Source organism: Saimiri boliviensis, chromosome 12 (assembly GCF_048565385.1).
Source record: "Saimiri boliviensis isolate mSaiBol1 chromosome 12, mSaiBol1.pri, whole genome shotgun sequence".
NCBI classification, from domain to species: domain Eukaryota; kingdom Metazoa; phylum Chordata; class Mammalia; order Primates; family Cebidae; genus Saimiri; species Saimiri boliviensis.
Genome location: NC_133460.1, coordinates 69,781,812 through 69,800,309, shown reverse-complemented (window position 1 = coordinate 69,800,309; position 18,498 = coordinate 69,781,812). Strand labels below are relative to the sequence as shown.

Genomic DNA, 18,498 nt, shown 5'->3' with positions numbered 1-18,498 from the left:
ACTTAGAGAGAAATATAAATATCTGAATTAACATATAACAAGTAAAGTGATCGGTTTAATTAAAAAAAAAAAAAACTTTCCACATAAAAGGATCAGGCCATGAGGTCTTCAATGATGACTTCTACGAAACATTTAAATATTTAAGAATTTATCTATTCTTCACAAATTCCTCCAAAATATGGCAGAGGAAGAAATGCTTCCCAATTGATTCTATAAAGTCAGTATTACCAAAGTACCAAAATTAAAAAATTACAAAAATAAAATTTCAGAATATGTCTTACAAATATGGACAAGAAAATATAAACAGCACAAATCCAGCAACATACAGGAAAGGATACACCATGATAAAGTGGGTTATATGTACGATGAGTAGTTTTTTATCCCTCACCCACATCCCACCCTTTTTCCCAAGTCCCCAAAGTTTATTGTATCATTCTTATGCCTTTGCATCTTCATAGCTTAGCTCTCGTTTAAAAGTGAGAACACGCAATGCTTGGTTTTTCATTCCTGAGTTACTTCACTTAGAATAATAATCTCCAATTCCATCCTGGTTGTTGCAAATGCCATTATTTCATTCCCATTTATTGCTGAGTAGTATTCCATGGTGTGTGTGTGTGTGTGTGTGTGTGTGTATGTGTAGGTGTATGTGTAAACAATATCCACTCATTGATTAATGGGCATTTGGGCTGGTTCTATCTTTTTGCAATTGTGAATTGTGCTGCTAAAAACATGAGTGTGCAAAGATTTTATTCATATAATGATTTCTTTTCCTATGGGTAGATACCTAGTAATGGGATTGCTTGATCAAATGGGAGTTCTACCTTTAGTTCTTAAAGGAATCTCTATAGTTTTGCATTGTGGTTGTACTAGTTTACATTCCCACCAGCAATGTAAAAGTGTTCCCTTTTCACCACATCCTCATCATGTGTTATTTTTTGATATTTTGATTATGGCCATTCTTGCAGGAGTAAGATGGTATTGCATTGTGGTTTTGATTTGCATTTCCCTGATCATTAGTGATACTGAGCAGTTTTTCATATGTTTCTTGGCCGTTTGTATATCTTCTTTGGAGAATTGTCTATTTTTATCCTTAGCCCACTTTTTGGTAGGATTGTTTGTATTTTTCTTGCTGATTTGAGTTTCTTATAGATTCTGGAGTGTAGTCCTTTGTCAGATATTTAGATTGCAAAGATTTCCTCCCACTCTGTGCATTGATACATTTTTTTCTCTCTCTCTTTTAAGAATAATACAAGTTTTGTTGACAGGCACAATTTTTTAACTGGTGTCCTAATAGAAAAACGTATTCCATTAGTTGGAAAAACAGAAAACATGTGTATTCCTAAGAAATACTCATAAACCAAGTAACTTTCCTACCCAGCAATGGCTCAGAGATATTCTTGTAAAACTACTCACCTAAAGAATTCAGACCAGATTAATCATAATCCAAAGCTTTCCCTGTCAGAACGAACTTTAAATAAAAAGGGAAAGATATGTGCAAAGTATTAAGCTTAAATGAGTGAATACAATTTCCTCTTGATATTAACACATATCTAATTCTCACTTGAAAGTTTTTTAAATAAGAAATATACAGATTAATGTCAGCAATATTTTCTTGGATCTTCTAAATGGAAATAGTTAAACAAATAACTGTCCAGTATTTATTGTGAAGTGATATAATTAATTAATAAATATATCTCTCCTATATAGACAGACACATATGCATATGTCTATATAAAGATAGAATATGTGTTCGTTAGTATTGTAAAATACATTTAATTGTGTGACACAGTTTAATAGAGTACCGTAGCCTTACCATCATTCATTTACTCCTGGATGTTTATCTACCAATTTTGAAGAAGAAAAAATATTGAAATAATTACTTTGGATAGTAAGCAAAGTTGTCAAGTCAAGAACCTTTTTATCCTACTTAGATGTTAAGGCTTTAAGTATGCCACTTAAATATGTGTACAACATACTTCTAATGTGAATTTAGATCTGGACTGCAATGCACTATTTTATTTGCTTTCCATTTGCAAGTGAACTGTTCCTCCTTTTACAGTTGCATTGCTTGAGATTTCCTTTATTATAGTTGACATAATTAAAATAGAACTATTTTACATATAGTTATGATATATTATAGTAATTCAAGCTAATGCTTCCACTAAAGTTCTTATTGCAGTTGTTCAAATATTGATTTTAATATAAAAACATTAACATTTCAAAAACTAAAATGTCGGCAATTATTATCCTTAGTAAGTTGCTAATAAACAATGTAGGGTTTTGAAATGTGCAGTAAATTTTTAAATAATAAACATAAATGAGGAAAAAACTCCAATCTTCTTCAACAATGTTCGTATATTGTAGAATGTATCACTAGTAACACTAGTAACACATACATTTCAAAAAAAAAAAGAAAGTCATCATAAAAATGATAACTTAGTAAAATGTGTACGGATCTAGATATATTAAAATTTACTGCAAATGGCTAACTATGACATCTCCAATAGTCTGAAAATTTTAAAAAGCTCCTCTGACTTTAACACAATCATTGATATGTCCTGGTTACTATTGCTACATAATAAATCATCTTGAATTGGCTAAAACAACAGCCTTTTATTATGGTCAAAGATTCTGTAGTTCAGAATACAGAAAGAGCAGGCAATTGAGGCTTTCATTTTTGGAGTTTCAGGGAGGTGTCTTCTGGCCTTTTGGGTCTACTGGTGCTCCTTCAGGTGGGCTGCAGTTCTTACAGCACACAGGGAGCTCTCATTTGGTGTTTGGCTTAATTCCTGGTGCCTGGATTTCTGGAGAGAGGTGTGATCAATGTGGCCAAGAGCATCCTTTTCTACCCATGTTGGAGAGGTCGCCATGTGGATCTGGCCCCTACAATTTAGAAGCAGCTTTTCACCTTGATGTTCAAATGACCGTACTTAACCACCTACCTGCCCTGTGTCCTTTTCACCAGCTGAGATTCCCAGCAAGCAACAGGCTCCCATCCTGGACTCCAGGGAGATAACTCTTCCCCTCATATCCACCTGCAAAGCTGTTGCCCTCCCTCCTAGATCACAGTCACAATACCCAGACTTCAAATCACCGAGTGGGGTCCAAGGAGGCGGGACTATAAGGAACATGTCCTGCAGGCATTACCGCCACTGTCCTCATGAGTGGGGTGGGAAGAAAAGAGTCCTCTACTTCCAATTTGTGGACTTTCTGGGCCTTGAGGGAGGAAAACAAAAACAAAACCAACCAAACAAAAAATAACTATTACCTGAATTCTTATGAAACTTCAGAGAAAACTACTTATTTGAAGAAAATGAAATATGATTTATGTTGTTGAGTTTCCATTGCCAGAAAGTTTCCAGTGTCCTTACTTCAGTTTTTTTTTTCTCTGTAAAGCTTGGTCAGAATCAGATAGAAGAAGAGTAACAGCTATATCAGTGCTTCTTGTACTATATGGGTGAAGAATCTTTTATTAATTTGTTTGATTTCCTGACTGACAGTTTTGTAAAATCCCTTATTAGAAAAAATTAAAAATTAAAGAAATAAAAAGGCAAGCCCAATTTTAGGCTGTTAAAAATACAATATTTTTATTGTATTTATTTATTAAAAATACAATATTTTTAACAGCCTAAAACTGCATTTCAATAAATGTAATCAAAGCAACATAACAGGAATAAAATAATTACACAAATTGAACACATTATTCATAGAAATAAGCATATTTGCGATTAATATAGGTAATTCTACTTATTTTTATGTCATTCTGTAATCATAATTGTTATGTTATGAAAAATACCAATCTCCTATATTAGAATACCTCTAAGAGCACTTTAAACAAATGCTGTGTTTATCAATATTTAAACATTTTAATGTGTCAAAAAGTTGCATCTTACCTATGGACTTTTCTGATCTGGGCTGAGTGGGGGTGACAACATGGCTCACAGGGCATGTGTAACATGTTCATATGACTTAGTTTAATCGCATTCACAGTGGAGAAACGCCTCAGAGATTTTTAAAGCAATTTTATTAAGCTCTGGATATTCATTTCGATGACAATTCCAATGAGTTAACCTCTTAAGTTACAGTTATGTTGAAATTATTTTTCAAAGGAAATGCACTAGAGGTTACAATTGCAGAACCAGTCTTAAAATATGCCACACTAAGGTGGTCCTACTGTGCATGACTAATGCTGGCTCAGACCCAGAAAACCCTAATCAATTGTAAGAGAGCAGGTCTCCACCCTATTCTCTACCTTACTTAACTACAGGGGTCCACTGATCACACGTGGAGGTCCTGGAAATGTCAAATTGCTTTAGGAATATGCACCTGAGTTTCAATTTTGATGTTACTCCCTTTATCAAGTAATACTGGATTACAGAGTGTTCAACACAAAAGGAAATATCTTGCTGATTTTTGCTCTGGTTTGAGCATCTACCTTAATCATATTCACTCAATTAATGAATTTTGCCCACATGTCTTTTACACAAAAGAACTCTGAATTTTAAATTCAGACATGGTGTTATTCACTCACGCATGTCCACATCCCAAATCAGATCCACAAAGAAGTGAAATATTCTGCAAACTCAAATGCCCCTTGCTCAGTTTTTTTCTCAGTTGATTTTCATTTATGTTATCCATCAGAAGCCTTAGAGTTCTCGCTCTATAAATTATGTTTATGAGAGCACTGTGAACTCTCAGGTGGTATTTATTGCAGCGTGGTTAGACCCCTCTCCATGCATCTCTGGCTCTGGCAGAAATGCCAGCATTACATTTTAGCCCATGGCGGTCTCTGGGGGTCGGCTGTACTCAGCACCACACGAGTTGGTAGTCACCACCTCCCAAGTCAGTCACCCTTAGCCCTGGAGCAGCAGCTCACCCTCTGCGTACTGCAGATCTCCCAGGCTGGGGGTCCTGGCCCCCAAACTCACGCGCTTCCTGGGTGCTGACCTGCTCCTAAGTTCTTAAGTGACTCTGTCCTCGTGCCTGAAGGAATGGACTTTTAAACACTCCCTTTGTCCAAAGAAGCAGGTGTTCTGCTTTTTGGTGGTGTGAATCTATAGGATTCCCCATGCCCTGTGCTTTTCCTGGTGAACTCAGAGACCAGGGGCTGTGAGGTGAGCTCCAAGCTTGCTGGAGGAGCAGGAGGCTCTTTTAGAATTTGGTGGTGGGGCTGACAGGTGATTGTTTCTCACTGCTGAAAGCACCAGAGTCCCCACTTTCTGAACTGGTAGTTCTGGTTTCCTCACAGACTTAGGCGTGCTCTTGCAACATTAAAGTTTTTTTCTCTCCTGGGAAAAATGCAGCATTTCATTGTGCCTCCCAGTGGTGCTTCTGCTCTGAGAGGTCTTTGCCAGGATCGGAGCTGCGCCTGGTTAGGATCACCTGGCGCTCAGGGATGGGTGCTGACAGGCAGGCACAAGGGAAGGAACCGCTGTCCTGTGCTCCCGGGTGACCTTTTGCCAGGGGAAAGCATCCTGCAAGGGAACGGGAAAAGTCAACACCTCTAGGAACATGTGTGTCTCACAACCGAATCTTTAATGCCTTCAGATCACAGACCAAGTTTACTTTTCCCAAGGACTTGAGTTATGGCCAGGGTTTATTGACACAGAAATGAAAACAGACCATTCCTTCAGTTCGCTGAGGTCCTGAAACAATAATGTTCTCAAGATGCTCAATGTAAAGATTTTCTTTTTGGTGTATTTCTTCTCTTAAGGAGATATTGATAAGTTTGAGAGAGCTACTGGATTGCATTTGCTGATGTCTTAAGTTATTTTGCATGTAGGTTCTTCAGGAGTATTAGTCTGCATTTTCTCTAAGCTGTACAATTTTGATATCAATGATATGCTTACCTGAAAGTGAGTTGGGAATGTTTCCATATCCCACATTTTTTTTTCAGTTACTTATTGAAAGAGTCCATGTAAGACTGGTATTATTTCTCCCTCAAATGTTAAAATTCACTAGCAAAATCTTGTGTACTAGAAGATTTCTCTATAACATGACATTTAATGACAAATTCAATTCCTTTAATGAATTTTGAACTGTACAGATTTTCTGTTTCTCCATGGGTCCAAATTGGTAAGTTGTGTTTTTCAAAAAATTTCAGAGCAGTTTGTCCATTTCGTCTATGTTTTCAAATATAATGGCATAAAATTGTTCCTAATATTCTTTCACCTTTTGCTAGCTGTAGTATCTGTTATGATGATCCCTTTTCATTTTTTAGTCTTTCACTCTCTCTCTCATTCCCTTTCCCCCTCCTCTCCCACATTTCCTTTCTTCCTCTCTCCCTTTCTCCTGTGTCCCTCTGTTTTGATCAGTCCTGTGCTGCTAGGTGTTTATCAATCATATTAATCTTTTAAATTCTTCTTTAACCACATCTCCAAATTATGATATGTAGGGGTTTCCCTATCATTTGATTGAACATATATTTGTTATCGTTGTGACTTCATCTTTTATCCATTAGTTATTTAAAATTTTATTATTTTTTTAATTTTTTGAACACGATTTTTTGTTTTTGTCACAGATCTTTAGTTTAATTCGGTTGTAGTAATAGACCATATTTTATGTGATTTTCATCACTTGAAATGTATTAGTGTTTACTGTTACAGCCTGGAGCAGGGTTTGACATTTTTATTTTTCTGTGAAAGTCTAGATAATAAATGTTTTAGGCTCTGTGACCTAAATGATCTCTGTTTCAGCTAATTCAACCCTGCTGTTGTAGTACATAATGAATTAACATGGTTGTGTTTCAATAAAGCTTTATCTGCATTGCAGGTGTCAGGCCAGATTGGGCTGCAGGCTGCAGTTTGCTGACCCCTGAATTGCTGAATGGAATTCATACTAGTTATAGAGTAACAACTTTTAGATTATTTGAATGTGAAAGAGAAATAAACCTATACTGAGTTATTTATGTAATTTATATCCTAACCATTCTAACCAATATCCTTATAGACTACTTTAAGTGTTTTTGTTTGTTCAACATACATTTCTCATTCAGTAGGAAACACCTAATTTTTCCCTCTTATTTTCAGTCCATTTAGCTTGGGTAAGATTGATTCCAGCCCCCAGAACTGGGGAGGAATAATTGATTCAGGACTGATCAATTCAAGTATTCAATCTACTTGGACACTGTTGGTTACCTGGCCTCTGAGTCACCCTAATAAAACACAGTGCTGGGATTCTGGCTGAAAGTGTGGGAAAGAGGACTTTTCTTTCTAGTTAAGTTGCTAAACTGAGAATGTGATCTTGAGGGGAATAGTCTGAACAGGAATTCAGTACACAGGAAATAGAACTGACACACAGCTGTCAGAAAGACAGGAGCAGATTATTTATTATCTACTTATGCCTCGGAATCTAGTCACCCTGACCAGACACTCCTGGACTTTGATTACTAGAACCACTAGGCCCACTCCCTGGTTCTTGATGTGTGTTCATTTAATCAAGTTTGTTTACTCACTTGCAATGTAAAGATTTCTGAAAAGTAATTAGTTACAAAAAGTATCATGTACATCATTTCTTATCTAACTTCTCAAAATGACCCCATTATTTAGGTAGGACAGCAAATGTATATTATTCAGTCTTTCCTTATACAATGCTTAGTGCAATCTTAAGAGAACATGTCTGTTAAATTAAAGTAGAATGAAGGAGGTGATTGACCACTGTTAATAACTGATCTAATTTTATTCAACAGCGTAGAACTTACCAATTGATACATCTTGTTCTCTTTTAGAGCATTTCAATAAATGGTAATGACATTTCTCAATTCACTCAAAAGATACTTCTTGAAAATTGTCTTCACAGACCTAAGCTTTGATATAATTGTCTGCTTAGCTTTTTGGACTTAGTTGTGATGAATCTTCACCTTATAAAGTATGAATTAATTTATATAAATAGCCAAAGCTTATAGAAACAAGTTTCTGTTTAGAAATTTTATTTACACTCTTCTATTTAATTTAGAATATCCTCCTTTTGTATTGCCAAGATGTCTAATAGCCTCATGATCACATTCTCACAGTTTAGCAACCTAACTAGAAAAAGTTTTCTTTCTCATACTTTCAGCAAAAATTCCAGCATTGTGTTTCATTAGGATGACTCAGAGGTCAGGTGACCACTCAGTAATAAAGAAAATAGCGTAGCTGGGTGGGGTGGCTCATGTTTTTAATCCCAGCACTTAGCAAGGCCAAGGTGGGCAGATTAACTGAAGCCAAGAGTTTGAGGCCAGCCTGGGCAGCATGGCAAACCCCATCGCTGCAAAACATACAAAAATTAGCCTAGCACAATGTCTAGCACCTGCAGTCTCAGTTACTTAGGAGGCTGAGGTGGAAGGTTCTCTTGAGCCTAGGAGATGGAGGATACAGTGAGCCAGAGAATGCACCACTGCACTCCAGCAGGGGCAACAGAGTGAGACTCTGTCTCAAACAAGAAAAAAAAAAAAAAAAAAAAAAAAAGGAAGAAAAGAAAATAGGTCAATAGGTTGAATTGTAAGAAAAGAAGAGGAGGACAGGAATAATGTTTATGAAGTACTTACGATGTACATTATACGTACATGCCTGCTAGTATTTATTGGGTACCTACCCTGACCCAGACACATTACTAAGTGCTTTACATACAGTTCTTTATTAGTCCTCATAAGAATCTGTTACATAGGCATTAGTATTATCCGTATCCACGTCCTAAATTATATACATTTCCTATGGTCGCACAATCTTTAAGTGCCAGAGACACTATTCAAACTGAAAATTAACTGTGACTCCAAAGACTAACATTTACCTTCCCACCATTCTGCCTCTCTGCAATTAACTTTTAATTTGAAGCCAGAGTGTAACCACAAAGTGAAGAGACTTGGTTTCATCTGGGCTTTTCAAAACATGTCAAGCCATAGGGTTTAAGCATAAATATTAGGGTTATTGGGGAAGTAGAGGTTAGCAGAATGCATGCAGTTGGTCTCCTAGCTCTCATCACAGAAAACGGGGCTTGGTGCAACTGGATGCACCTTCTAGTAGTGCTCCAGGAAAGGGAGTCACCTCTTTCACCATGCAACTTTCATATTGATAGAGAAGTTGGGAGGTAGCAGGAATACCCCAGTTGACCATGTGACAATGGGAGATTTTTGTTTGTTTGTTTGTTTTCGAGACAGAGTCTCGCTTTGTTGCCCAGGCTAGAGTGCAGTGGTGCAATCTGGGCTCACTGCAACCTCCACCTCCCCAGCCCAAGCGATTCTCCTGCCTCAGCCTCCCAAGTAGCTGGGATTACAGGTGCATGCCACCCGGCTCAGCTAATGTTTTGTATTTTTAGTAGAAATGGGTTTTTACCATGTTGGCCAGGCTGGTCTTGTACTCCTGATCTCAAGTGCTCCACCCACCTTGGCCTCCCAAAGTGCTGGAATTACAGGCATGAGCCACCGTGCCTGGCCTGGGAGATTTTTAATTAGGAGAAATGATCTTGTTGGAAAAAGCCAGTGACTGGTATTCAAATGTTATTTAGAGCCTTTGCAAATCAGTACTGGTGCTTACTGATCAGCCCGCTGCCCTTCAGCTGAGCTGCCACAGTTTTGTGCAACCACACTGAGTGGAGGAAGAATGTTATCAGGACTGGTCTATGGAGGGTCTGTGCATCCTTATTGTGTGCGTAGCTTCTTCAGGTGACTGTAGAATTTAAATGCCTGTTTGCCTTATATTCCCTTTATGTTATCATCTTACCTCCCATTTTCTACTCTCTCTCTCATAGCATGTTTCGTGTTTGCTAATCCAGCTTTGAGTTCTTCAGGTTCCACTCAGCTTCTCCAAGGCATACAGGGATCAATATTTCAGTGCATGCATGCGTGAGCCAATATGACTCTGCCCACGGGAACCTCTGTTTTATGTATGGCAGGAGTGGCAGGGCTCCTGTGGCCCACATACCAAAGCAATATTTGGTATACAGACCCCAAACAAAGCCAGATTCCCCCTAGATTAATAAAGAATATGAATAACTGTCTGAAGATTTACGGGCAAGGGTTCACAAGTTAATTAACCCTACATCGAACTTATCATTAGAAAACTATCATTTTACCTTCCCAGACAATTATTTTTCACTTTCCTTGTACTATTTCCTCTTGGAGATGATCAGAATGCACTCCATGAGGCTGACCAATTCTTTTCTTACTTATCACGTGAGTACTCCCCTCAATGAAACTGAAACCCCCAAAATTGTGCCCGTCTGTTGTTCAGGAAGCCTGCACCTTGTGGGCACTTAGCTTATTCCTCTGTTTCTGCAAAGGATGTTCTTTGCTGCTTTTGGTTCTTGGTGACTTGCTCCTTAGCTTGTCTGGGCAACGTCTCCCTTTCTGTGACAGATTTCCTCTCTTTCTTGAACATGTCAAACACTCAATAACTATTAGTTGGATACCATCCCATGCTCAGGGTACTTAGATAAGCTAATGGGTGTTTGACATAGAAAGAACATTGGGGTTGAAAGTCAGGAAACATAGACTTGTAGGCATTATTTTATTATTTTTGTATCCTTCCAGAGCCATCCTTCCTGACCTGTGAAATTGGGAAAGTGGGAATGATTTAGAAGGAGGATTTCCAAGACTCGCTTCAGATTTATAACAACCATTAGCATACTTTGCAATTTAAAATAGTACATGTGTCACAATTATTTTTACATTGTTTTGGTAAGGTACTTTATCAAAATTATATTTATAGTAGCAGATGAAGATGATTATTTGTTTCAACAAATTTCTAGAAAGATCTCTGCACACAACACTACTGAATGATCACAGTTTTATATAATGAGAGAAAAAAGTTCAACTTTTCCTTTTCATTTCTTTTCTACTTTTGTACAGAGAAAGTATAAATAGAGGACACATTTACCTTGTTACTTTCAGGTAACATTAGCAATTGTTGTAGAAATTGACTTTCTTTGTAGAAAAACAGATTTAATAAAGATCAAAACTACCTTAGAAAATTTCCTTTATCAACACTTTCATAAAAAAAACAGCAAGTTAGTCAAATTTTCCAGTCTCCTGATGTAACTAGATGTTCCCTGTGGATTCCATTCTACTTTTGTTTAAAAGGATATTAAAGAGATAAGCATATTTTCTGCAACCATGCAAAGCCATTTAGTAATAAACAATTTATGCTGAAGTGGGAAACTCACATAAAAGAATCGATTTTTGATATGAAAAAGAATAACTTTGTAACATATAGAAAGAATATGACTTTCAAATTCTTGAAATTATAGTACAAAAGAAATCCTAAGTGGCCAAACATGGTATTCCTGATAGATAACTACAGCAACAACAGCCATATGATTAAATAAGTTTTATTTTTGGTGACAATGCATTTTCTTTTCCAACTAATCTGTATTCCCCTGTCACACATATGCAAAATTGAATGATTTCTGAATGTGTAATTGTATCATTCCTTTCATGGCATATCATTCTGCCAGAAAACTTAGAAATATCAATATCTTTGTTGTGAAAAATATGAAAAATGACAATATAAAATCCTTTACGGTCCTAATCATTATTTCCATATGTCTGTGTGTACATGTGTATTGCCAAATGCATTGTAGTAATTTATTTTCAGACGTTAGGAGTGAGGTAGAGATTTTATCATCACTCTTAGTCAAAGACAAATATAAAAGAACAGGGTTACAATTTATACCACTATTTTTAAGAACTTTTATAAAATACATTTTGGATGCAGTCAGACTTCAACAACTAGAGCCTCATGCCATTAATTCAGATAATGTGGATGAACTGAATGGAATAGCTCATGTAAATTCATAGCAAAAGTGACTAAATAATGTGCTTCATAGGTGATTATGAAGTTATTTTATTCACTTTCATTCTAACAATGTAAGAAATCACCTCGTATCTTTGGCAGGAGGAAGAGAAAAGTAACCACTTTGAAATATGACCAGTTTTTTTCTTGTAACAAAGTGATACCCTCCACTGAAAAAGATTTTATCAGAGCCTTATCTTATGTAGACAGAAGGGCAATTACCCACTTCCAGCCACCTACAGTCTTTCTTACCTAAGTGGGGAGGAAAAGAAAGGTAAAAGCACTTGTGAAAGTCACAGCCCACATGAGAAGACCTGCTGAAAAACTGAGATTTAATCACAGGATTGCAGAATCCTCTTTTCTCCCACTCCTTGCTGCCAAATCAACAGGGATCTGGTATAATAACACTTTATTTGTAGCCAGAAGATCTGCAAAGTTTAGCCTCTGTTTGAGAAGGAGTTCTTAGGGAAACCTAAAGATAACACCGGAGGCAAAAACAAGGACATTGAAAGAACTGAGAGACTCTAACATGTACAGCTACAGCAAACATTGGACACAGTCTAAATCCTAGCCTGGTTAAGATACAACCTCACCCTAAAGGTCTATGTGTCTCCGTTGTTTTTTCCAAATATATGTGTATAGCTTTCAACAATAACAAAAAATACAAGGCATGCTAAAAAGCAGGAACAACACAGAAAAGACAAAGCAAGCAATAGACCAAGATCAGATATGACAGAAATGTTAGACTTAGAGATGAAATGTAAAATAACTATGATTTATATTTTAAGAGTCCTAATGGAAAAAAAGTAGACAATGTGTAAAAGCAGAGATAATCTAAGCAGAAATTTGATATTGAGAAATAGACATAAGAACCAAGTTAGGTTTAAAAAGTAGGGTCCACCTATTGCTGAAGCCCCAGATTGATCTTGCCCCATGTACACATCTCTTTAACTTCACTCAGTCCTGTACTTTGGGGGTTGGATGTATAGGGAGAATTAAGTCTGTAGAATAGTATGGGAGATAGCTAATTTTCCGCTGGGCTAGAACAGTCCTGTGCATATCTCTGGGGAACATGGAACTCTAGTGCTGACTCTTGGCCAAGATAACGGCAGTGGAATAAATAACCATTTATAGTGTGCAATATAAACTTTGAAACTCCTCTGGTGGCACTCAGGCCCAGCTTAATTACTAATGGTTTTCGTCACATAAATAGCTAGATGGCCTTTCACGTCTGTGTAATCAAACCGTTAAGGAGTTCCCCCAAACCAGGGTTTCTGGTACAAATCTTGTCATCTAATTTGAAGACAAAGTATTTCTTTATGACCATAAGGATGACCCTGAAAAGCTACGTCTGGGAGACTCTGAGGGTCCTGATGTTTGCATGCATTATCTTGCTTCTCTTGCACTCTATCCTTTGGCTTGTATACTCTGTGGGATCTTATAAGTCCTTTCAATGATCTGATCAGTGAACTTTGTAAAAACAAGTATTTTCCAGGCTAATTGGAGGCGCATAGTCTGTTCATAGCCTCTTACGATATTCAGACTGGTGAAATCTTCATGCTGACAAACCAGCGTAATTGTTTAGGGAGATATAAAATGCAAATTTTTGAGCTTCATTAGAACCAGAATCAGAAGCTCCACGGTGGAGTCTGGGAACTTGTATTTGTCGAACTCTGCCTAGATTGTTCTGGTGATTAGCCAGGTATGTGAACCACTAACCCAAACCCTGGAGCCCCTCAGTTACCTTCAAGCTCCATTAAGGGTGTCATGTAGCAGGAACATGTTTTGCCTGCTGGGAAACCACGTGAGTTAAAAAGTACAGGATAAATGAATTGAAACCAAAGAAAATTCTGGGTTAAGCATTTTGTACATATTCTTTATTAAACTTTTACATTAAATTGCTTGGCATGGCATAAATGTGTATAAATGTTGCAGTCAACCTCTAAATACAAATATTGCAAAAATTGTTACAAATATTGTCAAAGTAGTAGAAAGGAACTGCAACTCTTATACAATGATCTAGGTCATACCTTATAATCAGGAAAAGTAGTGTGTCTGAGAGACAATGGGCGTATACACATTTAGAGCCACGGCCAGCCATCCTAGGCTTGTAACATTGAGGGTGACCCAGAAATAATTTTGAGATTTTTTTTTTCTCATTATGGCAAAGAGCTTGCTTTCAAGAACCAGGTTTCAGGAACATTTATGCCACCACTGACAATAGGTCAGACATTTCTAAAATGACTTTATTTTTCAGAGGCACATTTCTGTTTCATTTTGTTTCAGTTTAAATGGTAGTATGATGAAATACTTTTATTTACAATTGTCCCTTGGTATCCATGGAGGATTGATTCCAGGATCCCACATGAATACCAAAATTCAGGAATTCTCAAGCTCCTGATGTAAAATGGCCTGATATTTGCATACAACCTAATATAACTTAACTTATCTCTAGATTACTTATAATACCTAATAAAATGTAAATGCTATGTAAATAGTTGTTATACCTTATTGTTTTGGGAATAATGACAAGGAAAAAGTCTGTGCATGTTCAGTACAGATGCAATTTTTTTCTGAATATTTTTGATCCATGGTTGGTTGTAGCCACAGGCAGGGAACCCCCAAATGTAGAGGGCTGACTGTATTTATTTTATTTTCTGTTTAGTTGAAATGAGCAAATAGATAAGGGAATACATGAACATTAATATCTGAATAGCAGTTCAGTGCTATGATTAAGAGCCTTGATTTTAGACCTGCCTGTAGGCTGTCTAATTCAAGTCCTAGCGTTGTTACTTATTCCTGTGGGACGCAGGACAAAGTTCTTTATCCTCTTCCTGTCTTCCTCACCTGAGATACAAGATTCAAATAACAAGATCTCATGTTATTTTCAGGATTATATGACTTAAAAATGTACCGTGTTTTGAAAGCAATGGTAATTATTTAGTAATTACACAGTAATAGCTATTTTACTAAGTGTTGGTTTTGTAATAATTATTGATGCAGCCTCTCCCACCCTTAACCACGACCTCCCTTACTCATCCTCCTCCCCAAACTATTTCGGTCCAGAGGAACAAACTAATTTTGTTATTTTATTTATTTTATTTTATTTTATTTTTTTTTGAGACTGAGTTTCACTCTTGTTACCCAGGCTGGAGTGCAATGGCGCGATCTCGGCTCACTGCAACCTCCGCCTCCTGGGTTCAGGCAATTCTCCTGCCTCAGCCTCCTGAGTAGCTGGGATTACAGGCACGCGCCACCATGCCCAGCTATTTTTTTTGTATTTTTAGTAGAGACGGGGTTTCACCATGTTGACCAAGATGGTCTCGATCTCTTGACCTTGTGATCCACCCGCCTCGGCCTCCCAAAGTGCTGGGATTACAGGCTTGAGCCACCGCCCCCGGCCTATTTTATTATTTTTTTTAAAGCTTACAGCACCTGTATTCCCAGACTGTCTCCCATGCAAGTACTAACCAGGCCCAACCCTGCTTAGCTTCCAAGATCAGGCGAGATCAGACGTGTTCAGGGTGGCTTGGCCATAGACAGGAACAAACTAATAAATGTAGCCAGTCTGTACAATACAAGGTGTACTTAAAACTAGTTCCAAAGAAGCCATAAAGATGAGGGCCAAAAATGAACAAACTTGGCAAAAGGAAAATATTCCATTCCTAAAAACGTAAAATACTTTTAGTCTGTTACAAAGTGGAAGTGCAAGAAATCTCTCTTGTGATTGATATGAGCATCTGTAATTCTAGCACATATTTATTTTGCTGGGTTTTGTTGGTCTTTACATACAGGTAGAAAGAAAGAAACTATTTTTTCTTTTTTTTTTTTTTTTTTTTGAGACGGAGTTTTGCTCTTGTTGCCCAGGCTGGAGTGCAATGGCGCGATCTCGGCTCACCGCAACCTCCGCCTCCTGGGTTCAGGCAATTCTCCTGCCTCAGCCTCCTGAGTAGCTGGGATTACAGGCACACGCCACGATGCGCAGCTAATTTTTTGTAATTTTAGTAGAGACAGGGTTTCACCATGTTGACCAGGATGGTCTCAATCTCTTGACCTCGTGATCCGCCCGCCTCAGCCTCCCAAAGTGCTGGGATTACAGGCTTGAGCCACCGCACCCGGCTAGAAACTATTTTTAATGAAGAACTGAAGTATTATTCTCTGAGAAATAATACTGAGACACGACTGAGAATCTAGTTAGTCTGTGGCATTTGGGAAATAAATTTGCGTTGTAAAAACATGAATTATAAATGTTTACATTTCAGTTTCTGGGTATATATTTGAAGTTATAGAAATAGCCAAAAGTGAAATAAAAGTGGTAGTAGTTGGTAATTTGCTCTAATTACATGTAGCAAATCAGTGGCCTGGTAGGAAGCAAGAGGGTTCACTCAGAAGATGTAAATTAACAATAGTTTTATTAAAGAGGAGCTATTTAGAGATCTGTGAGCAGGGCTCAAGAAATGAACAAGGCACAGTGAGGCAGTTGGCCCCTGGAGCCAGGGAGGAAGGGGCAAAGAGACGACAGAGAAAGCCAGGGAAGGCGATCCTCCTGCAGCTACTGCCAAACTGCAGGTGTGCAGGAAGTGAGGGCTGGGGTGTAGGAGGAGATGGCAGAGTGGTGATGACACCCAAAGAGCCTTCTTCTTTATCCTTCTACTTTCTGACCATCTCCCTGCCTACACCTCCCACTGGGTTACCCAACAAAAGCCAGAGAGCTCAGGAGCAGCCCCAATAGGGCATCAGGTCAGGTAGATGAAGAAGAAATAAAATAATTCTCATTCCCCTGAGATTCTGCTAGCAGTATCAGTGACCCATTTGTGGCTCACATAGAGACTTTGGATTTAAGGGAAACCACATTATGCTAAGGTATAGATGTTCCTGCCCTGTGTATTTATCTTACTTTAAATACTTAGCTAAACTGGAATTTAATCATCTTAAATTGGAGGTATGTCTGTTGTGCAGAAACAATCCAATCCATATGGGTAAAAAACTGATATAAATAAATCCATGGGAAGTGGTTGGTTAAGCACTTAATATACCCTTAAAAATTGAAGAAAAAAATTGCAACTAAAATTAAATTATTGTATTAAAATAGAGTGTTATAATCTTGTTGATAATTTAGGGTAGTGTTTAGTGGCAAAGAGAAAAAAAATTTCTAAAAGCAGGCATTCGTTTAGAGGGCTTGAGTTTTGCTCAACAGGAGATTTTCTTGGTAACTCTTACTGATCTATGTTCTTCGTGTTCTGGCCTTTTCAGGCATATGACAATCTCAAAGATTAGTTTTCTGAGGCTAAAGACAAGACAACTCTATCACAGAGAAGAAAAAAGGCATAGATTTTGGAACTGGAAACTATAGGTATGATACAAACTCCCACACACGTGATCTTTGGAAAATTGTTTACAGTTTTATGATACCAATATCATCTACAAAAATTTTAAAAAAACAACTTTAGGGCCGTGGTTGGGATTAAATAAGATACATTTTATAAATGTCTACTGCAGTGCCTGGATTATAGCGTGTCTTCAGAAAGGTTTTCTTTCTTCTGCAAATATTTTCTAATCACCTACTTTAAGTCCTTTGTCAGTTAAAACAGTTTAAATTAGAACACGAAGTCTCCTAAATTGTGCCTATGTCTGAGTAGATGCCTAGTAACTATAATGCTGTATTGAACAGACTTGGATCTTTTCCCCAAAGCATGAGATTTTCGCTTATAGTAAAATGGAATAAACATATATGCACATAAAGATATGCTCTACATATGACTAGGAAGAAAGTAAGAGCTCTGGGATATTATAGTACAGGGTGACTATGAAGAGCTAACAAGATGGTGAAGCCCTCACAAAAGAGATGAGGCTAAAGCTGGGTCTAGAAATATTGGGAGCATCTGGACACACATATCCCATAGGGAAGGTTAGTCCAGACCTGGGCAATTTCCTAAGCAAAGTAGCAGAGAAGAGTAAGCAAGGTATATTCTGATAAGTTAATAAATGAAGGTGACCTGAAAGGAAAATTAATACAATACAGAGTAAGAGTGGCTGCCTGCTAAATAAGAATTGGTTTGAGGATTACCTCAAGTGCTTAATCAGTTTGGATTTGAAGACCCTGGAGTATTTTAAGTGACAGATAAAATAAGTATTTTAAAAAATTAATCTTGAGCAGAAGCGATTTAGCCTAAGTTAGAATGTCTGAAAGTAAAAATTATGAAGTTATAATGTGTGAAAGTCTCTTGATAAAATCTTAGCATTGATTGAAAATATTTGGTATGCTTTCTTGTCATGATGTGTATGAATCAGGAAAGTATTGATTCTTGATTCAAAAAGTCAACATAAACTCGGTAGAGTCTGATATTTGAGAATTACTGGTTAACTTGAAAATCTTCATGACTATTTTTTTTTCTGGCAACTAGAGCTGAAGAGATAATTGGCTTATAGAGTAAAAACTGAATTTAAGAGGAGAGGGAGGAGCTAGGATTTTGGATGCTCTTTTCATCCCTCATAAATATTGGAAAACTATGAGATTTTGGAATGGATCTTTGGCATCAAACAGAGCGTAACTTTAATTTTGACTATCTTTTTTTGGCTGTGCTATCTTGATGCAGCTGCTTATATCAATGTGGATTTCCTCATTAGTAAAAGAAAAAAAAATATGCCTGCTTCTCAGGATCATTGTATTAATGAGATATGCACATACACCACAATGCCTGGCAAATAGTAAATGCTCAATTGATGTTATTTA

The 18,498-nt window shown here is 37.3% G+C and overlaps 1 pseudogene; it reads right to left on the bottom strand.

The window, feature by feature from the left end:
- Positions 1-15,188: 15,188 nt before the first annotated feature.
- On the bottom strand, positions 15,189-15,306 carry LOC120362594 (5S ribosomal RNA; annotated as a pseudogene).
- Positions 15,307-18,498: the final 3,192 nt, after the last annotated feature.